Here is a 20,212-nt window from a genome sequence, read left to right as displayed (position 1 = left end):
TGCACTCTGCTGGGGGTTAATCTGGCCAGTTTGGTAAGCAGGAGTAGTTTGGGACACTGTGCTCTGCGACCATAAAGAGACTTCACTTCCCAGAATCTCCCCCTGTTGGCATCCTCAGCAGGTGGCAAAGGGAAAAGACAGGAAAGGGGCATTTGGTGCTCACTACTAGAGTCAACTTGGATCTAGAATATCCATCAACATATGCCCTTAAAGGTTTTTTACAGCCCCAAAGTGAAAGAAAGGAAAGGAGAGGAGGAAGGAAGGAAGGAAAGAAGGAAGGGAAGAAAGAAAGAAAGAAGAAAGAAAGAAAGAAGAAAGAAAGAAAGAAGAAAGAAAGAAAGAAGAAAGAAAGAAAGAAGAAAGAAAGAAAGAAGAAAGAAAGAAAGAAGAAAGAAAGAAAGAAGAAAGAAAGAAAGAAGAAAGAAAGAAAGAAAGAAAGAAAGAAAGAAAGAAAGAAAGAAAGAAGAAAGAAAGAAAGAAGAAAGAAAGAAAGAAGAAAGAAAGAAAGAAAGAAAGAAAGAAAGAAAGAAAGAAAGAAAAGAAAAGAAAGAAAACCCAAAACTCTTACATATCAAATTGTACTCACACTGTTGTTCCTTCAGTGGTATCTTCCAATTAAGCTAATCCACAAGTTACAAGAGAACACTTTTAACTGCCCTACAGAACTGAAGGGAATTTTCCACCTAAAAATCTAAGCAGGAAATCTATCTTGATTTCCTAATTTAATTAACCTAATTAATATATGTAAGTACTGGGGGCGCCTGGGTAGTGCAGTCCTTAAGCCGTCTGCCTTCGGCTCTGGGCGTGATCCTGGCGTTCCGGGATCGAGTCCCACATCGGGCTCCTCCGCTATGAGCCTGCTTCTTCCTCTTCCACTCCTCCTGCTGTGTTCCCTCTCTCGCTGGCTGTCTCTGTCGAATGAATAAATAAAATCTTTAAAAAAATATATGTTAAGTACTGACTATTACTGTTTCCACGATATAATTTGTTCCTTAAAAGACACACACGTTTCTGTTCTGGTTTTATTTTCATTCACTTTGTCTCCGAGAATCTTTTGACTCAGTGCTGCTTCTTTCCTCCTGGAGGGAGTTTTTTAAATGTATATAATGAAGTTTTGTTTCTCTTTTTTTACTTGTATAATCTGCCAGTATCAGTGAAAGTGCTTTTCTTTAGTAGAAGTTAAGTCTTTGATACTACGCAGTTTATTCATTGCACCTTATTAGAACAGCAATTCTGGTTAAAGAGAAAAGAGAAAGGATCATTTTTAACATGAAGGAAAGGGATTCAGTATAAGAACACAAAATCAAGGAATTTCTTTATAATTTATTCTTGGCTCATTTGGTTCTAAGTTATTTAGAAATTTGAAAATAAATGTGCAATATTACATAGAATGGATAAATTTATCAATTCCTCTTGATAACTGTATAGGCTAAATTTAAATCAAGAGAATGAATTGTAACTTCGGCTATAGGAGAAGGGTCAGTAACGGACTAGACACAGCCTGAGTTTCTTCCCCTTTTATGAGCTCTTAAGCTGCCATTGATGGTGTAAGAATAACCATGGGTATGCCCAACAGGCAGCCCAGATTGAGCACTTGCCACGTGGTAAGTGCTTTACATATGTTGTTTCTAACCTTCAAAGTAATAGGGAAGGTTGACTAGCTCTGTTTTATGTGTAAGAGCTCAGAGACATTACATGGCTTGCCCAAGGGCATCCAGAAAGGAAGCAGAGTAGCCAAGTTCAATTTCATAGGGTTTACAACAGGAGCTACACTAAGAAGAGGTGATAGAGTAAGTCATTCCTTATTGAGAGGATGTCCTAAGTTTAAGCATTTGACTCCAAGCATCCCACTTTTTATCCTTTATTTATGTACACATTTCTACTCTAGCAATTCTTGAGTGCCTCGAGTCCTTCAGGACAGACCTCCAATCCATCCCTTTTCATGACCTTCCTACCTCCTTACCAGCTTAAAAGTTATGCCCCATCACTATAATGGCCTCTTTCAAATGCCCTCAATACTTTTGGTACCTTTGTTATATTCTCTTGATAAAGCCTTCAGCCTAGTTGACCTCAGTTCATGAGTCTGCCCTGCACAGCTGCTGGAGAAGAATACACAACTGGCTGACTCTTCTCGCTTTATACTGCATATAAGAAACCACAACTGGACATTTCATACTACTGGTGTTTCTAGTGTATATGCTCACTTTTTCACTCTCTGAAGTGGTTGTTTCACACCTTCATCTTTCCTCCAGAGCCAGTCTCAGATGCTGATGGTGCATCGTGCTTCATTGAGGAGCAAATAGGACCTCTCCACCCTCATCTTCGCCAGGTCTACCAACCTGATTCTATATTAGTTCTTGCTCTCTGCCTTGTCTCCTTTTGCACAGGTAGGGGTATCTCTGATGCTAGCAAGGGCCCAAACTTCTCACTGTGCTCAGAGTCCCAACCTCTCTTGCCTCCCAAACTTTTTGTACCTACAGTGAGCCTTCACCCCAACATGATGAATTGCTTTCGACTAGATTATTCCTATTGGCATTTAGAGAGCTCTCCTCTCCTTGAAACAGAACAGTCTCCTCTCTGCCCTGTGTCTTTTTTCAACTATTTCTTTTGTCCCCTTCACATAAAATCGTCTTTTTTCTATAATCACTATCTCCCTACCTCGTATGGATTCCCCAGCCTGCTTCCAATCAGGCATCTGTCCCTGTTAATCCACTAAGAAGCTGTCATCAAAGAGATAAAATGTTATCTTTTTCCATATCATTCTCGACCTCTCAAGAACATTGGACAAATTTGACCATTACTTCCTCTTCAAAATTCTTCTGTGTTTCATAACACTGTAATCTCCATTTCTCTTTCCTTACTGACTACTTCTCAGGGCCCTGTTCACCTGAGCTTGAAGTGCCGCATAGGTAAGTTATAGGTAAGTTCTAATTTTTATTTAGATAATTCTCCATAGGTGGTCTCGTTCAGCCATGTCAATGCCAGTGACCCTTTCACCGCCTACCTCTAGCCTCATCTATGCTTCAGAACTCCAGGCTCAAAGACTGAATTGTCTGCTAGACATTTCCCTGTAAGTTAAAACTTCTCCTCAAATTTAATGTGGGTAAAGCAGACCTCTTGATAACCTCCAGAAAGCCTGTTTGTCCCACTACATCTTCATAAACACCATTACCACCCACTTGGTTATTCAAGTCAAAAATCCGGGAGACCTTCATCTTCCTTTTCCTCTCCCTGACATATAAGCTATATAAAAGTCCTGTAAGATCTATGTCTTAAAAAATCCTGGATCAGACTTCTTCACTCTATCTCTACCACTGTCATTTCAGATTAAGACACCATTATCTCTTGCCTGTATTGTTCTCCTAGCTGGTTCTCCTGCTTCTGCTGTTGGGCTGTCCACAACCCATGCTCCTCACAGCATCCAGAGAGACCTTTACAAAGTGCAAACAGGATGATTATGTCAGTTCTTTATTTAAAGCCCTCCAGTCACTTCCCATCATACTTAAAGTTCAGAATTCCTTACTCTGATTATGCCCTGCCGACCTTTCAAATATTCTCTCATTCATCTCCTCACCCATTATGTTTCTGCCACATGTTCTCTCTCTTTCCCTCCCCCCCTTCCTTGAACCACCTCTTCTGTCTTCTGCAGACACTCTTGTTCTTGATCATGATCAGATTGGATGCTTCTTTTCATTCAGATCACAACTTCCATGTCTTATCCCTAGAGAGAAGACTTACTTTCATATCCCTTTTGCATTCTCTACTTGAAAATGATCTGATAAAAAACCCGCTTATTGTATGGTTTCCCTGTTGGTTAGTTCGTTGGTTGGTTAGTTCATTTCTCTCTCTCCCAACCAGCTCCATGAGAGAAGGACTTTGTGTGAGCCCCTTTCTGCTCTGTTCTCCATGCCCATATCCATTTTGTTGATGAATGAATGAATGGATCAGTACGCCAAAAAGAAAATATGCTCACAAGTCTTGTTTCAGGGGTAGAATGGACAGCGAAAAGAGTAGTTTGGTACAAGAACCGTTGAAACTATGCTTGCCTTCTATGTTTGCTTGAGGAACTTGAAATGCATGAAATGAAAACAGAATTAAGCCATTCCGAACTATTAAGATTGGGGAGGGGTCAGTATGCCAAAAACTACCCCGAAGTAGCGACTGTGATCTGGCATTTTAGATGCAATTTAATTTTGTTTCCCTGTCATGGTGGAAGGACCAAATAACAATGAGTTGACCCAAGCAGGGAAAAAAAAAAAAAAAAGCAACAGTAACTCGAGTAATCCACAGATGAAATGACCAGCCCTTAAATAATTGAGAACTGACTACATTTTCTAAAAACATTGCGAATAACTTTGCTGTCTTTTCCCATCTGAGGATCAGCTGAGTAGGTTGGGCAGCTCTGGGGTACCTGAGTGGCACTTACCCAGACTGGGCCTCTCCAAGGGTGTCCAGGGGGATGCCCCTATCCTACAGGAGGAATGGGGTCCCCTGTGATGGTCCACTGCTTCCTGTGCCCGTATTGTCTTTCTAAAGGCAGACATGTTATTGTGCTCTGGGCGATCGGTTCACTTACATGTTTACTGAGGACGTGCATGTATCAGGCACTGTGCTGGGCCCAGGGCTACTGCTGCTGCCTTCCCTGCCTGCCCAGTTGTGTCATCGCCTTCAGGTCTCCCATGTACTGCTGCCTCTCACACCACTTTGTCCCTGAGCAAGGGCATTCGTAGGAAGTCTTTTTCTAGCATAAACATATCCCCAAGGCAGAGACTATGACTTTTTTCATTGACTGGTTATGGAGGTGGCTGTCGCTGATCCGTATTGATCAGTATTTTCTTGTACCGATCTTTTAATTTAGCTGTTGGAGTCCATTGATTAATGGATTGATGCCAACATTTCCTTAGTTTCAGGCACTGAACTAGATGCATGGATACCGAGAGCAAAAGGACTCTGTCTTCGCTCTCTGAAATTAAATCTGGTGAGGAAAACCATGTTTCCACTCAGCTTCTAACCATGTATTTTTTTAAAAATACCAAAGAATGACGTAACTCCACACTAAAGACCTAGGGCAGATCCAGTACATAGTTGAACAGGCTTCAGAGACCTGTTAAAAACCCAGCTCTGCCACGTAGTAACTGTGGCCTTGCAGAAGTTCCTTAATATCTCTGACCCTTGGGCCTTCAGGGGTCAACTGTCAGGAGAGTTAGAATGTAGGAAAAGTACACAGAGTAAGTGTTCACAAATAGTAGCTACAGTTACAAGAAGAAATAATTGTTATTTGACACTCTTATTTAAATATTAAAAAGTCACTAAGGGTTCCTTTAAGCAAAAAGGATGATACATAGATGAACAACATTATAACAGGTTTTTGTTTATTCTGTAGAGAACCTAGTACCCTGCAGAGAAATTTTTGAGCATCTTTACGTGAGTAAGAGACTTCACCGTATACCCCATCCAACCCCTGTTGTTGCTTTGCTGAAGGCAGGTTTGGGCTACCTTCCCTACGTGCTGCACGTACACTTTCTCCACGTCCCCCCACTTCCACCACCTTCCAGCCCTTCCCTCACCAGCCTTTGCAAGGAGCAACACAGATTATGACTTTCCTGACACACCAACCAAGGTACCCACGCTCTACTCAGGGACCTGGCCTCTCCATGAAACCTAGCCTGGGTTTATTGGTATGGATGATTTAAAACCTTTTAGTCCTATTTTGTGACTAAGTGACAATTATAGGACTCTATTTTATAGCATGAGCCATGTCCTAGATTCAGCCAATGGCATTGCCTTTGAAAACCTGACTTCCTATATGGCAGACGGAGGCGCCAGCCACTAGATCTTAGAATGGTGTTGGTCGTGTTTCCTGTTGGGTCAGAGTCTTGGTGCTGGATGTGATTTCTTACATGAAAAGCCTGTCTCTCCTAAAGTGAAACAAGCAACAGAAGCCACATTCTTTTCAAATGCACCAGAAGGTTTAAAACTTGCTTTTCGTGGGCATGACTCCTGTGTTCTTAGATATCATATCCTGCGTCAGGGTGCAAGCTGTTGAACCGCTTCTAAACATTAAAAACTCCTCTGGGCATACACACCTCAGTTATTCTGGTGGAGAGGTCTGGTAACTTCCACAGAGGATAGCCTCAGGCCCAACATTTACAGCCCTGGCGTTGGGTTCATTGTATGTTTCATGCTCAATGGCAGCTGGATAGCAGAGTAGGAGAGCTGTTAGAACTTCTAGGAGCTCCTGTTCACTTAACCATGGGCCAGACATCTCTCTAATTTTGTGCATGTGTTAAATACACAGAACATAAAATCTACCATTTTAACCATTTGTAAGTGTCCACGTCCGTGGCATTAAGTACACTCCCACTGTTGTGCCACCATCCCCACCATCCATCTCTTGGAATTTTTTCACCTTGTAAAACTGTAACTCCAGAGCCTTTAAACTAATTCCCCATTCCTCCCTCTCCCAGCCCCTGGTAACCTTGTTTCTCCTTGCTGTCTCTATGACTTTGATTGCTCTAGGTACTTCATATAAGTGGAATCGTGCAATATTTGTCCTTTTGCATCTGGCTTATTTCATTTAGCAGAATGCCCCCGAGATTCATTGATGTTGTAGCATGTGCCAGAATTTCTTTCCTTTTTAAGACTGAATAATATTTCATTGTACGTGTATACAGTAGTCTCTGCTTCTCCGCAGAGGATGTGTTCTAAGTCCCGCAGTGGATGCCTGAAGCCACGGATAGTACTGAACCCTATACGTACCACATGTTTTCCTATACCTACATACTTATAGTAAAGTTTAGTTTCTAAATTAGGCACTGTAGGACATTATTAACGACTGATAATAAAAGAGAACAATTATACAGTATACTCTAAAAAGAAGTCATGTGAATGCGGTCTCTGTCGTTCTCTCAAAATATTTGATTGTGCTGAACTTACCCTTCTTGTGTGGATGTGAGATGCAAAAATGCCCATGTGATGAGACGAACTGAGGGGAATGACCTAGGCACTATGACGGAGCAGTAGGCTGCAATTGACCTTCTGACAAGGCCTGCTTCCAGGCCTCAGCTGACTGCGGGTACCTGAAACCGTGGAAGGCAAAGCTGTGGATAAAGGGGGGAACTACTGTACCTCATTGTTTGTTCATCTGTCAGTGGGCACTCTGTGTACTTTTAAATAGGCTATATTCTATGTGTTCCCAGCCACCATAGGCCCTTCTTACTGCTCAATATTTGAAGTAAATGTCTTCAAGAGTTTCAGGTATTTGTTCATGGTTACGTGCTAAAAAGTGGAGTTGCTGATGGGCAAACCTATCTGTGCTGAGCTATAAGCCCAAGAGTTCCCTCCCCCTCCCAGCTTCCTGTGTGCACCAGCCACCTTTCAGTGTAACGATGACCGATGTTGTGCGTGCAAAAGGACTTTGAAAGCCACAGATTGGCAAATAGCTTAAGATCATATTATCCCTTCTAACTTTGACTGTTTTCCAAATAACACTGTTAATTTAGGTGCTTCTGAATTGTCCAAAGAAGATTTGCTCTGCAAGGTAGAATTTTTCACAGAATAAGACAATCATATTTCCTACAGGCTTTTCTTTAGAGTCTGCTTCTTCTCTGGAACCATAACCCAAACTAGGCACTCAGAAAATATCTGAACACTGCAGCAACAGGCAAGGGATTCCATTTGTAAAAGCCGGTCCGTTCCCAGAACCGGTTCGCTTTTTGTCAGGCATGCCTTTCTGCCTTGTGGCCAGAAGGTGGAGCCATACCATTTCAAATACCTTAGGTGCTGTTGCTTTTTTAGCGTGCCCTAATCAACTTCAAATAGAATGGAACCTATTACTGATATATCTCTCATCAACTGCTATCTCAAACCTTCACTCCAAAATATATTATGAATTTTTACATAGAGAAAAATTTGTAAAAGAATGCAAGAGAGAGTAAAATATTAGTGTAGTTCCTGATACACGACACCCTCTCTCTACATAGTGAAAGAATGAAGGAATGAATGATTCATTTGAAAGCCTATTATAGAAAAAGTGTGATTGGAGAAAATGGTCCAGTATTTTCATGGAGGCAAACCACAGTCCACCTTTTTTGGCCTCTCCTCTCTTAACATTGTGGAGTGAAAGTGTGGGGTCTAGTTGTAAACATCTATACTATACCTTTGAGAAATGCCATACCACGGAAGTCAATTGAATATGTGAAGTGAACTGCAGCCAGAATTGATTAAGTGGTATTCGAAGCCCACAAAGGAGTCAAGAAACCTTTGAAAAGTGATAATAATGTAAGAACGAACTCTGTTATAATATTTCCAGTTTTATAACATAACCTTTCTGTATCTACTAAATTTGATTTTTAGTTACTGCATTCATAGTTGCTCATAGAATTGTGTACAAAAGAAAGTTAATCTGTAGGATTCTGGGATTGGAGGAGAACATTGAAAAATCCTTTTACGCTATTCCCTTTCTTTACATAGAATGCCTAATATTTACAAACTGTGTTCCTAAAAACTCCAAGATAACTTCAAATAAATCAACATACAGGAATCTGGTCTGTTAGCATAATTTAAAAGACATCTTAATGGCAAATGATCTTGCTTTGGATTTTTGTGGTTTGATATCACCCTACGAAATTCACAGGCCTTGGAATGCTCCCAAGTCCCAAGATTCTAGGAGATGGTTGACCTTTTCTTCACTCCTCTTGACTTTCCGACATACAGAAGTAATGTGCAGGAGTAAACGTGACGCCTGGCATCCTAAGGAGGATAGCATTTCTCTTGGCCAAACTCCTTCCTGTTGGAAAAAGCAAAAACAACAAACCAGGTAGAAATGGCCTTCCCTTGCCAAGCCCCTAACCAGTCTATTTCATATTCCTTATTATCTGGATTCTCAAAGCGGTTGAAGAACTCAGTCAGGAGGGCACCAAGATCCAGAGGCCAAGGAGACGAGTTCCTTCTCTGCGTGGCTGGCAGCTTTGCTCTGTTTGGCTGGCAGGAAGGAACTATACCCTCATCTTGGTCCCTGCCCTGGGAGTCCTAGCAGTAGCCCTGGCCATCAATCTGTCACCATCACCAGAAATAGGAACAGTGCTGGAAATATCCAAATTACACGTGCCTGCCTCCTAGCAGAAAATCTTCAGCATGAGAAAGGCAGCCCATCCAGCTCTGCTTTTATAACAGAGAGAGGCCAGGCTAACATGCTATGTAATTAGTCACCGTCTTCCAGAGCAGGACAAAGAGAACCTGCGGGGCAGTGTGAGCAGCTCCCCAGCTGGTCCCATCTGCGGCAGGTTGCCACGAAGAGCCTGCAGACATCACAGCTGTTCAGCCCCGTATCGGGCGGCTGCAAACATGTAAACAGGTACCCGGGCAGAGTAACGTACCGCAGAGCAGTGTGAGCTGCCGGAGGGAAGTAATAGGAACATTGTCAGGGAACGCTCTCTCTTTAAGCTGACGGAGGCTGCCTAGGAAACAAAATGCTTGTGATTCCAGAAGGACTCCCGACTAGAAAATCCTCAGAAGTTGTTGTAGAAACAGCTTCCCTCCTGAGGGAATAATCATGGATTTTGTAAATCTCAATCTCAACGTACTGATGACTTTGAAAACTCAAAGCTGCTTCTTTCCAGATGGCCAGTTTCAGGGTTGGCAAGTGCTGTTCCATTTTAATCTCCAGTTTCTTATTTTATGATACTCTTTGGGACACAGGTTTTAATTTGTATATGGTCCTCAATCAGTATTATTATTTTTTTTTCCCTCTCTCTCCCTTTAGAGGCGTGCTTCTAAAGGTCTGGCCCTCTGTGAGATTTGGTAAATTCGCCTTTATTTTTATCGAGTACTGTTAAATTACCCATCTATTGGAAATTCTCTGGAATTGCCTGAAGAGACATCTTGGGAACTTTGGCCACTCTGGAGGCCAGTGTGGCTCAAAACCTGAGCTGTGTCCCACTCACCTGGCTTCTAGCTAAAACCAGCAGGCCCCACCCTTCGGGATTCTGCGTCAGTAGGTCTGCGGGGGGGGGGGGGGGGGGGGGCTGAGCCTCTCTGCATCTGCCAGGTTCCCAGGAGTTGCTGATCTCGATGCTGCTGGTCCAGGGACCACACTTGGCGAGAACCACAGCTGTAGGTCAAGGTATGGGTTTCCAGACTTGGTTGAACATAAAATCCCCTAAGTAACTGCTGACAAACTCCAGTTTCCTGATCCTGTCACAAAATAGGATATTAACATCAACAAAATAAAATGATATACAATTATGAATCTTGAAGTAGATTTCTTTCCCCCAAACCCACAGATATTTTAAAAAATCCTTATCCTTCAAGGGGCACCTGGGTGGCTTAATCAGTAAAGCGTCTGACTCTTGATCTCAGCTCAGGTGTTGCTCTCAGGGTCATGAGTTCAAGCCCCATGTTGGGCTCCACACTGGGCGTGGAACCTACCTAAAAAAAGATCATTATCCTTCAACGTCTAGTGCTCTGTCCATGAAGCAGTTCCCGGCAGCAGGAGTGCTTTCATTCTTCAGAACAATCAAAGTATTGTATTTTTCCCGTTCTTACTGCTATTTGAATGTGGACTTGGGGTTCTTGGAATTTTTCTTGCGGACTTAGATAAAGCAACTATTGATTTTTTATTTTTTTTAAAGATTTCATTTATTTATTTGAGAGAGAGAGAGTGCACAAGCATGGGGCAAGAACAGAGGGAGAGGGAGAAGCAGACTCCCTGCTGAGCAGGGAGCCCATGCGGGACTCGATCCCAGAACCTTGGGATCATGACCTGAGCCAAAAGCAGACACTTAACCGACTGAGCCACCCAGGCACCCCAATAAAGTAACTGTTTAAAAAGTTTTAAATGATTACTTTCTTTGTTTCTCATGAAAAATCCAAGTTTCATTTCCACTGAGATCTTTGTATTTGAGTGGTCTACCTGTGTAAGGAAAGATGTAGTTAAAACAACAACAGCAACAAAAAACAGTGGGTACTGCATAGCTCTTGACTGCATTAGCTTTGGACCTGGTTTCACGTAAATCTGGTTATGCTGAGGATGCTAAGAGGCAGTTCGCACGTGTTGCCTCTTTTGGTGCCTCCTCCCAGGTCCCACCGCCATGGGAGTCCCTGGCTACTTTCCCCAACAGTCCACTGATAAGAGCTGATGAGGAGAAGAGCCACTGAATGTTTTTCTAGCTCTGGGACACACACAGTACAATCTCAGTCCCATGCTCCAGGAGCTCAGACTTTGGGGTTTTAGGGTCCATTTTAGAAGTTTCTGTCACCTCTATTAGACAGCAAAGACCACGGGATCTAGTTTTGGGATATTCGTTGCTGAATCCCCCAGTACCTAATTGTATAGCTAGTTTCCAAATGAAATACTGTGATTTTTTACTTCAGACAAATCATTAGCTACTTGCCTAGTTTTTTGAAACATAAAATGATGGGAATAAAGCATAAAGTGGAAGGGATTAAAGTGCTATTATTTACACTGAAAGTTCTCTGATAATTTATCGCCAAGCCATTTAGGGAAGTAGCCTCTAAAACTGTAAAATGTGTCTTTTAAAGTGTTCACAGACAACTTACGTTAAAGCAAAGCGTTCACTAAAAGCAGGCGCTAAGACCTGTTTCTCTCTTGAGTCATTTGTAAACATTAACAAATCTTTTTGTTGGAGACAGAAACATTTCTTTCAAATGGCTCTAAACCTTAAACAGCTGTCCCTGGTCTCCCATCGAAATCCTTAATGCCTGTGAAGGCTGAGTGGTCGGTGAGGACTGGACTAAAGGTTTATGCCTTTGATAAGCATTTGAAGCCTAAGAAAGAAATGAGAACCGTCCAAGAACTATCTGCCAGAATTTAATGACATTTGGAGCAATGGCTTTATCTGAGAAAATTAGATAATATATCTATTTTTTTACATTGAGTATACATGGAGACCCTCAGACCCTCACATCCAAATTTGCCAAGCCTGCTATAGGATGGTCGTGTGAATCTTTGCAGATTAAATGTGTTGTTATGCCGTCTTTTATTGCAAAGTAGGTTGCATCCAGCTATTGCTTAATTTTTACAATACATTCATGAGATCGTAACTGGTTTTCTTTAGAAGAAAGAACTGCTCAGGGACGCCTGGGTGGCACAGTCGTTAAGCATCTACCTTCAGCTCAGGGCGTGATCCCAGCGTTCTGGGATCGAGCCCCACATCAGGCTCCTCCACTGGGAGCCTGCTTCTTCCTCTCCCACTCCCCCTGCTTGTGTTCCCTCTCTCGCTGACTGTCAGATAAATAAATAAAATCTTTAAAAAAAAAAGAAAGAAAGAAAGAACTGCTCAGAATTTAGGGAAGTGCTTTTATCCTCGTATGTAGAAAAGGAAATGAGAGCTGTGGTACAGTTTTATAGGGGTTATACGGGGTTTTTTCTACAGCTTTCCGTGGGGAAGCGGATATGGCAATGGGGTAAGCAGTCTGCCTATAACTGCCTATAACAGTTTCATATAACTCAGATTTCCTAGACCCTGCCTTCCATTTAACTGCTAGGTTGGCCCTTTTTCTGTTTTTGCAACATTTAACCTCTAACAGTTTTTTATTACATTTAGAAAGGAATTGGGAGATTCAAAATCAATGTATTTGATGTATACCAAAGAACTACTTTTCTTTTTTTCTATTTTTTTAATTTAAATCCATTTAGCCAACATCATTAGTTTTTGGATATCATGTTCAATGATTCATTAATTGCGTTTAACACCCAGGGCTCATCACGTCATGTGCCCTCCTTAATGCCCATCGTGCAGTTACCCCAAGGAACTACTGTTCTAAACTGTATTAAAAGTATACTTATTTTGTGGATTGTATTACATTTCTACAGTAATTTTTATTCCAACCCACATTTAAGAATTGAACATATAGCTAGTACAGTACTCTAGACCAGGCCGGAGGGTGAATGTTGACAAGAGTAGGGTTGCAAGAACAGCTTTTATAAGCAGATCCCAAACAACATAAACAAAAATATACTCCAAAGGGGCGCCTGGGTAGCGCAGTGGTTAAGCATCTGCCTTCGGCTCAGGGCGTGATCCCAGCGTTCTGGGTTCGAGCCCCACATCAGGTTCCTCCACTAAGAGCCTGCTTCTTCTTCTCCCACTCCCCCTGCTTGTGTTCCCTCTCTTGCTGGCTATCTCTCTCTGTCAAATAAATAAATAAAATCTTTAAAAATATATATATACTCCAGGACTTGCTTTATAACAAATTATTTCTGTATAGCACCTTAGATATAAATACTTGGTGGTTATGAAATTATAAAAATTAATATTTCAAGCAGCATGGTCTGTGATCAAAAGAATAGTCACATCGCTCTTGCAAATCACCTCCTCTAAGCTTATACCGCTCCCCCCCGTACCCCGCGCCAAAACACAGATGCCAAGTGGCCAGTCCCCTCCTCAGAGCCCCAGAGCACTTGCTGTCTGCACAGTGCTATACAATGATCTTGGGAGGTTTTTGTCAACTTTTTTGTGCATGCAAAACTTTTACTACTGTTAATAACTCACTTTGTCTGAAGCTCTGTTTTAAATAGCGTGGGAGCAGGTAAGGGTAGATAGGAATGAAAAATCTATTCAAGATTCCACCCTTTGATGGCACATCCCACTAACCAGGATCTAGCCAGCAGGCCTTGGAAAAGCTTAGCATCCAAGGCCGAGAACCATCCAGCAGTCGGGCCTTGCAGAATTATTTTTTATCACACACACACACACACACACACACACACACACATCTGGACATACAACACACACATGTAGAATATTTTTTTTGCACATGATAAGTGCTTGGTAGCCACGTGCTGGTTGGTGAGCTGAATCCAGCTCTTTGAGGTTTTGTACGTAAACTTCTGCTACTGGAACTTTTCAGGTGCATTCATTCCTAATAGGCTAGTGGCCACATTACCTGTTATTCCAAATAACAAGCATTTTTAAGAGCTTTCTTCTGCACGTATGTATTTATATGTGCCTCTATGCACGTGCTCAGACACGCTGTGTGGTTGCTGCTGCTATCTGGACTGCACGGACAGCCAGCTCTGCCTTCGGAACTGTGCCGGAGCCTCTGCTCGGCCTTCCGGAAACCTCGGATTCTAGGGGCTTGATGGGAGGTGTTTGTCTCCATCTCATGATAAGGGCGAAAGCTCAGGCGTCTTACCTCTCTGGGGGCTCTCCTGGGAATGGAAGAAAGACCTCTGATTTTACGGTTAGTGTTTTCATTGTCCAGTGAAGTCCTCTATTTATACTAAACAGTGAAAGCGGTTCGCCACGGAACCGAAGATGTGCTGAGGGTTGTGGCGGATTTGGAAAGCTTACGGGAAATGCTAGGGCATTTCGAACTTAAACTACTTGTGCTTGTGGTTCACGAGTGACTTTGAAATTCACCCAGTCACACTGAGGCTGGGAGCAGTCCAGGCCAGGCTCCTGCATGACCCAAGTCCGAGTCGAGCAAGCAGGCACGCGCACTCCTGGGGCAGGGTTTGGGGGTGGGGGTCTCTTGCTGTGCTTTTTCTCTCTCTGCCCTTCTTCATCCCTTTGACAATGAGAACTCGGGGTGAAAGTCACCCAAACCTCAACCTTCTTTCCAGAATTCAGACTGTAAGGAGACCCGTGGGAGCACTGGCAATGGCCCAGTACTAGGGGTGGGAGACACATTCCCCAAACACGAAGCAGAAAGAGAGAAGACAGTGGGCTGTTCCTGCCCAGGTGGGAAGGATGGAGGAGGAAAGGTGACTCTGGAGCCATGAGGGTCTGACGCGAGCCCATGGGCAATGTTGTACTGCAGGAAGGGCTCTGTGACCCAACAGCTGGGCCTAACTTAATGCTGCGAAGCACCGCTGTGCTGAGTACTTGTGATTATACTGGGAGACCGTTCTCAGAATCTAGTGAGTAGGAGAACCACTAGGAAACTTGCTAAAGAACAGAGTTCTGGGTCCTTTCCCAGAGGTTCTGTTACAATGGCCTAGAATCAGGCTGAGAAAGGTGCACGTTTAACCACTAGCATGGGTGTTTCTCATTCGGGTGGTCAGTGGAGAGTATATTTTAAGAAGCACCATCTGCTGTAAAGAATAGGGTCCGAAAAAGAAGGAAGCCTTTCTTTTCTTACAAATATTGGTCTTTTTTTTTTTTTTCTTGAAAATGACCAGTACCACTTTATCCCCCCACTGCTATGGGATAGTGGCCACGGGAGCCCTGGGCCAGGTCTCCCCTACCTGTAGTGGGGCATGGAAAATGCCCTGAGATTTCTGGGCCACGGGAGTCAAAGATGATGTGAGGGCAGGGACAAGAGAAAGAACCAATGAAAAGCATCAACTGTCAGGAACTAATGAGGGAGACTGACTCCCAGGCAGAGCCAGGCTGCCTTGACCTCTAAGAACAACCGATCATGTCTCCCTGGTGTTAGCATTCTGGTCCAAGATAAATGGTAGTTGAGGATGAAAGGGGGTGGGGAATGAGCTTTCCAGGAAGCCTGGACTCAGTGGGCTTTAGTAAATGCTAAGGAGAGTGGAAGACCAGGCCAGGTAGACAAATCAGTGAAAGCCAGGCTGCCCTCCCCTTGGCGGTGATCATATGAATGGGCAGGGAAGAGGAAGAAATGCCATTTTAGGCAGAATACAGAAACAGTGGAAACCAATGACTAGAGGTAGAATCCAGAGCCTGGAGGAAATTTCCAGAGGCAGGACATTTGTTTTTGGCTAGGAGATAATGGGTGGGATAGAGGATTGCTGAGTTGCCTTGATATTGCATGAAGGAGAAAGTTCACTTAGCAATTGCCCTTGTGTCATGGTTTGAATTGTGCCCCTCCCCCAAAGATAAGTCCGTTCAGCACCTGTGAGTGGGACTTTACTTGATTAAAGGGTCTTTGCAAATATAATTAAGTTGAAGATCTCAAGATAAGATCATCCTGGACTAGGGTGAGCTCCGAGTCCAATGACAAGTGTCCTGAGGAGAGGAGAAGGAGGGAAAAATGGTGGCAGGGATTCAAGTGCTGTGTCTACAAGCCCAGACTCACCAAGGATGGCCGGCAGCCCCAGAAGCTAGGAGAGAGCTTAGAAGGGGACTGTCCTCTGGAGCCTCCAGAAGGAGCCAACCCTGCCAACACCTTGATTTCAGACCCCTAGCTTTCAGAGCTGTGAGAGAATTTATTTCTGTGGTTTTAAGCCACGGAGTTTGTGGTAATTGTCAACCCTAGGAAATGTATGCATCTTTCCCTCAGTTCTCCGTGTCATATATTTGGGCAGCCTGTCACTCTGCTTTGAAAATGCAAATATCCCAGAGAGTTAAGTAGTTATTAGCCATTTGAAGCAAATGTTATGTTAATTAAACATTTTTCTCTCCTAATGATCTAGGAAAGAAAAATAGTTGTTATTATCAGAGATTGGAGGAGAAAACTCAGGGAACTGGAATCAAACACTTACACTTGAGGCCTATTTTGCTACTGCTGTTTGACCGTGGGAATGCCACTTAACTTCTCTGAAACTGAGTTTTGCTGTCTACAAAATGAGAATTTTAGTGCTTATTTATCAGGCCGCTGTGATATGAGGAGTCAGGAAGACAGGCCTTGTGAAGCTGTTTATAAACTTTGGGCGATTCTATGTATGAAAGCACTTACTTTGCAGCAGGGAATACTTTTACAGGGAAGATTGCTGTATTTGGGAAAGAGGTAGGGCTAGAATGACGCGGAAGATAAAGACAGTGGCCCCAAACCTCTGCTATAAAATGTTTCCTGGTCTAATGAAAAAGGAAGGGAAAATATGTTGTTTCCAGTCTACCCCAGGACACATTATTCTTCCTGGCCCAGGAACATTTTTATATTAAAAGGGCTTTGGTTGGGTGCCTGGGTGGCTCAGTCGGTTAAGCGTCTGCCTTCAGCTCAGGTCATGATCCCAAGGTCCTGGGATCGAGCCCCCCATCAGACTCCCTGCTCGGTGGGGAGTCTACTTCTCCCTCTACCTCTCCCCCTTCTCGTGATCTCTCTCTCTCTCTCAAATAAAAAAAAATGAAGTTTTCAGCAAAATAAATAAAAGGGCTTTGGTCAACTGATCTGGGATCCTAACATGGTTTTTAATATAATTTCTGTGAGCGAGAAAAATGTATTTGAGGTTCCAAATAATACAGCAACCAGCCTGTGGAACTGAATCCCTTTCTCTGTTAGTGACAGAGTGTCAGTGCACAAGATGAAGTGACATCTTAGCGTCCTGAGTTTATGTAGTTTCTAAAGGTACTGTGTTCATGTGTGGGGAGCATTTTTTGGTTCTAGAACAGTGCTTCTCAAACCTGGGCAGTGTGCAGACATTTAAAAAAGAAAAAGATTTTTCTGGACTTCAATTTAATATTTTTCACAATATGCTACTGAAGTGAAGACAACACACAACTCAATGGGCATAGGCTCTCATTGAACGACGTGCTAGCTCTCCAGATGGCTGCTTTCTTTGCAAACTGAGCAGGGCCCACATAGAAGCAGCTAATCTAAGGCACCTGCAGTTGGCATTGATCTTGGCACCAACTACTCTTTTTGGGTGTCTTCTAGCATGGGAAAGTGGAAATAATTGCCAACGATCAGGAAACGGAACCACCGCAAGTTATGCCGCCTTTACTGACGCCAAATGATTGATCAGCGATGCTGTGAAGAATCAAGTAGCAGTGAACCCCACCAACACAGTTTTTGATGTCAAGTGTCTGATCGGACGTAGATTCGATGATGCTGTTGTCCAATCTGGTATGAAGCATTGGCCCTTTGTGGTGGCAAATGCTGCCGGCAGGCCCAAGGTCTAAGTAGGATACAAAGGAAAGAAGAGGTGTCCTCTGTGGTTTTGACAAGATGAAGGAAATCACAGGGGCTTAGACAGAAAGGTTGGAGCTGAAAGGACTATGCTCATCCATGACTTAGGAGGTGACACTTTTGATGTCTCAATCCCCGCCATTGAAGATGAGATCCTTGAGTTCAAATCTACAGCTGGAGACACCCACTTAGGTGGAGAAGACTTTGACAACCAAATGGTCAACCGTTTTATTGCAAAGTTCAAGTGCAAACATAAGGAGGACATCCTCAAGAACAAGAGGGCGGTCCGCCACCTCCAGACTGCTTGCGAGCATGCTGAGCATACATTGTCTCCCAGCAGCCAGGCCAGTATTGAGATTGAGTCTCTGTATGAAGGAATTGACTTCCATACCTCTGTGCCTTGTCCCCGATTTGAAGAAGTGAATGCTGAGCCGTTCCATGGCACCCTGGACCCTGTAGAGACAGCCCTTTGGAATGCCAAGCTAGACAAGTGTCAGATCAATGATATCGTCCTGGTGGGTGGTTCTACCCATATCCCCAAGATTCAGAAACTTCTGCAAGACTTCTTCAAAGGAAAGGAACCGAATAAGAGCATCAGCCCTGATGAGGCTGTTGTGTATGGGGCAGCTGTCCAGACAGCCATCCTTTCTGAAGACAAATCTGAAAATGTTCAAGTTTCCCTGCTGATGGATGTCACTCCTCTTTCTCTTGGCTTTGAAACTACTGGAGGAGTCATGACTCCTCATCAAGTGCTCTACTACCATTCCTACCAAACAGATGCAGACCTTCCCTACCTACTCTGACAACCAGCCTGGTGTGCTCGTTCGGGTTTATGAAGGGGAGTGCGCCATAACCACGGAAATCAACCTGCTTGGCAAGTTTGAACTCACGGGCATACCTCCTGCCCCCTCCCCCCCGGGCGCTCCTCCAATTGAAGTTACTTTTGATATGGATGCTAACGACATCCTCAGTGTCTCTACTGCGGATCAGAGTTCAGGAAAAGAGAGCAAGATTACCAGCACGAATGATAAAGCCTGCTTGAGCAAGGAGGACATTGAGCACAGGTCCAGGAAGCTGAGAAGTACAAAGCAGAAGATGAGAAGCAGTGGGACAAGGTGTCTTCCAAGAATTCACTTGAGTCTTATCCAGTCAACGTGAAAGCAACTGTCGAAGGTGAAAACTTCAGGGCAAAGTCAACAATGAGGACAGACAGAAGATTTTTGATAAATCGAGTCGGCAACTGCCTTGATAAGAACCAGACTGCAGAGAAGGAAGAATTTGAGCATTAGCAGGAAGAGCTGGGGGAAGTCTGCAACCCCGTCCTGACCAAGCTGTACCAGAGTTCAGGAGGCATGCCCGGCGGAGGGCCTGCGGGCTGCCTTGCCGCGGAGCCCCTCCCTCTGGTGGTGCCTCCTCTTGGCCCACCACTGAAGAGGTGGGTAAGCCAGCCTGAGACTAGGTCTAGCATTGTTCCCCACAAAACATTGGAAGGACCTACATTTGTAGCAATTTCCATGGCAGTTTTAATGTTGAGCTGCCGTAGTAAATAAACTGGGCATTCTTCATACTTGAATATGGAACATGTGCGCAGGGAAAGGAAATAAACATTTCACTTTATAAGCACTGTATTGTAAGTGGAAAATGCAATGTCTTAAATAAAATTGTATTTAAAATTGGCACCAGAAAATAAAATAAGTAGGCCCAAAATGCCTATGCCTATTGCTTTCACATAGGCCAAAACATTAAATACAATAAAAACTAAAAACAATCGCTATAAAACACTGGTTAATTTAGTGTGACTGATGATACCCTTTGCTACAGTTTAATCACTGCTCACTTTGTGAATTGGATACTGAATGCTGCTGACACAAGTTCTTTTGAGTTTGGCTTGCCTGGTATTCTCCAGGACTTTCTCTATTGGAGATTCTGCAAACCCTAATTTGTGCAGTGGGCTGTGGCCTTTACTAGCTGCAAATACATCGCCTGTTACATTTGACTCTCTTTCTTTTCTCATTAGTCTGTGAGAATTAGAGTGGCAGCGCTTGTCAACCTTGCAGACATAAAAATAAAGGCAACTATGGGCACTGGTCATCTCTGATATACCGTGAACATTCAGACGATCCAAAATATGTCTGTATCATTATGTTAAGGTTGTCGTCTTAACAAAAACACCACACTAAAAATTCTCGTAGTGCTAGTCATGGACCACTTTGAATACATCTTTGGAACTGCAGCCACTCACCGCAGTTGAGAGACGCTGGTCTATACAGACCTGGGTTTAATATATGCAGCATTCTTTTCATTTTACCTGTATTACAAATGTAATAAATCTCCACTGTAGACATTTTAGAAAATTGAAATAATTCAAAGAAATAAAAGAATCATTGTAATGCCATCACACAGAGGAAATCCACCATTAACATTTAAATACCTC

General features: G+C 43.3%; 1 protein-coding gene and 1 pseudogene across 1 annotated transcript in view; both read left to right on the top strand.

Moving 5' to 3' along the window:
• The window catches only part of RCAN2 (regulator of calcineurin 2), a 264,715-nt gene that overhangs the window by 75,565 nt on the left and 168,938 nt on the right, over nucleotides 1-20,212 (top strand). The gene's annotated exons all lie outside the window — the stretch shown is intronic.
• On the top strand, nucleotides 12,416-19,231 carry LOC121105726 (annotated as a pseudogene).

Source organism: Ursus maritimus, unplaced genomic scaffold, assembly GCF_017311325.1.
Source record: "Ursus maritimus isolate PB19 unplaced genomic scaffold, ASM1731132v1 scaffold_29, whole genome shotgun sequence".
Taxonomy (NCBI): domain Eukaryota; kingdom Metazoa; phylum Chordata; class Mammalia; order Carnivora; family Ursidae; genus Ursus; species Ursus maritimus.
Note: the sequence above shows the minus strand (reverse complement) of the source record. Positions and strands in the feature narration are given on the sequence as shown.